A 2,752-nucleotide genomic window follows, 5' to 3' on the forward strand; every position below is an offset into this window, starting at 1 on the left:
GAGAATTAGTGGAGAAGAAAAATTAGGGATATTTGAAGCACAGAAAAGATGTATTTTCTGAGCTATTTGTTTAGGTGTTTTGGTGTCGGCTCAGTTTTGAAAAAACTTCACCGAGGTGGAGAATTGTGACGTGGGGGGGTCTACCACGTGATTGAAGCCACGCGGAAACCATAAACACCTAGGGGACGCGGAAACAGCCAGGGGCCCACCCGAATACTCATATATATATAATTGTTTGTGTTTTTTAGGTTTTTGTGCCAGGGAGGTTTGTGATTTTGGTTTTTGCGGCTGGCTGCCTGCAAGTGCCCAAGAGGGTTGTTTTCTTTGGGCGGCTACGGAACAGAAGCAGTGCAAAGATTTCTTTTCGGCTGGTGATTTCTTTTCGGCGAGCAAGGTCCTTTTTTTGGCTGCGGATTTGTTTGCGGCTACGGGAAGAAAAGCAGCCGTGTTGAGGAGATTTTGTGTAGTCCCTTTTAGGGTTTTGTGCATCCTTTTTGAGAGAGATTTTGTGAGGGATTTGAGAGTTTGTTTGAGGGTTTAGTTTGTGAGTGATTGTAAACCCTAGTTGTATTCTCTCCCTCTATTAGTAGATCTCCCCCCTCCTTGCCCCGTGGACGTAGGTAATTTGCCGAACCATGTAAAAATTGATTGTACTGCTATTTGTGTGATTTGTAATAGCTTTTAGGTTCCCTCGACGCGCAGTCCTAGAGCTAACGAGAGGAAGAGCTAATATCTCACTTTGATGGGATATTAGGCTTCCGATTCTTGTTCCCTTTGAGAAACAAGAATTCTTATTGTGACCTGACTCTCTTGTTGTGCTGTCGAAGTGCTGCCGAAATTTCCGCTGCGCGCAACAATTGGTATCAGAGCTCCAGATTTCAGATCTAGGATTTTGTCTTGGTTGGAGGAGTAGATCAATTTGGAAGTTCGGCTAAGGCTTCGTTTGGTAAGAAAGGTGGGATCTTTTTGGTAAAAACTCTATCCTTTTTAGTTTGGATCTATTCTTCGTTTATTCCGCATTGGTTTGTTGGCGCTTGGGCTATTTAGAGGAGTAGATCGCTTTGGAGGCTCTTCGAGGGCTTCGTTTGGAGATAAAGGTGAGATTTTTCCTATTTGTGGATCTCGTTGCCGTCGTGCGGGGTAAGATCGTTTAGAGACTCTTGTTAAGGTTTTATTTGGAGGTAAAATTCTCTCATTTATCAGTTTGGATCTATTCTTCATTTGTTGGTGCTTTGAGATAGTTGGCCGAGATAGAAGGAATTGAGGCTGGGTTATTTGTTTATTGATACGGTGCATTGGATTATTGAGAAGTGATCTTGACCTGCATATTGAAGTCCTTTTGAGCACGTTGGTATGAGCAATGAGACCGGGATGAAGTTTGGCACTTCTATTTGATGATTGAGGGGTCTTCTATTTGCTGTTCATTCAGGCATTTAGGGGCCTTCCAAGGAGACATCATTGGAAGGTAAATTGGTATTTTGGTTTTCTATGTTGGGGATTGTACTAGGTATTTGTGGGTTGTAACCAAATCCCGTTGGTTTTGAAGTCCTAGTAGTCAACAACAGTTGAAGAAGTGTATTGGGAGTAAGGTGAAGGTACTTCATTCTGGTTGTAGAAGGAGGTACAAGAGGGACCTACTGTATTTGTGCCGAGCTCATGGCAGTTTGAGACACTTCATTAGAGAGGAAACATTAGGGCGATGAGATGAGATGACAGTTTCGATGGGTTGTTCATCGGCGTTTGATATCGAGCATTGGCATTGGTGTGCGGGCTTCGATATATTTGGGTCATCTTATGCATAGGTCGCCGACTGCTGCATTAGGAGTTATTAGATCTGGTGGAGCTGCTTCAGATTTTGGTTGGCGTCGGATATTTGGTTGCCCAGTATTTGGTCACATCGAGGATGTGAGATTTGATCCGATTGCGCGTTTGGGATTCGGAGGCTCGTTTGATTATCGTTTGAGTAGGAATGTCACTTTTGACTCTCAGCAGGTGGAGAGTGTTGATCAGGTCGTTTGGATATCGCAGCAGGTGGAAGGTGATGCTACTCCACGTTGGGTGAAGTTTACTCCACATACTTCAGATTATACTGTATCATTTGGGATTCCAGCTGATGTGACACAGATTAGGAATCGTGTTGATTTGGATGCAGATGATAGGTTGATTGATTCGAGTACAGCTGATGGATGTAGTCTGGATATGGTCATTGGTTCATCTCAGGTGGAGATGTTTGGATTAGTTCAGTTTGAAGCCATTGGAGGTGCTATCAGCCGCAGACTTGATCATGATATTAGAGAATGGTTGCGAACTTTTCTAGTGGATTGAGGCCTTTGGAGGCCATTTGGGTGAACTACGTGAAATTAAGCTTGATTCCTTGGGCAAGAGGATACGTAGGCAGTCAGTTTTGATGCAGCCGATTTAGTGAGTAGACATCGACGTTTGGAGAGTGTTCGCATTCTCATTTGGGTTCTCGACTTGTTGTGGATTGAGTCCGTTGTTGTGGATTTGTTCCACTTCGTACTGGACGCAACAAGTGAGACGTTTGGTTGGTATTGGTGTCGGCTCAGTTTTGGAAAAACTTCGCCGAGGTGGAGAATTGTTGGATAGAAGATTCCTAATCTATTTTGGTAACATGAGGTTATTAGAATTCCTAATCTATTTTGGTAACATGAGGTTATTAGGATTCCTAATCTATTTTGGTAATAGGTTATTAGTATTCCTAATTTGATTTGGCTTTTGGTTTAGAATTCCT

The sequence above is a fragment of the Asparagus officinalis genome, chromosome 4 (genome assembly GCF_001876935.1).
Source record: "Asparagus officinalis chromosome 4, Aspof.V1, whole genome shotgun sequence".
Classification (NCBI taxonomy): Eukaryota; Viridiplantae; Streptophyta; class Magnoliopsida; order Asparagales; family Asparagaceae; genus Asparagus; species Asparagus officinalis.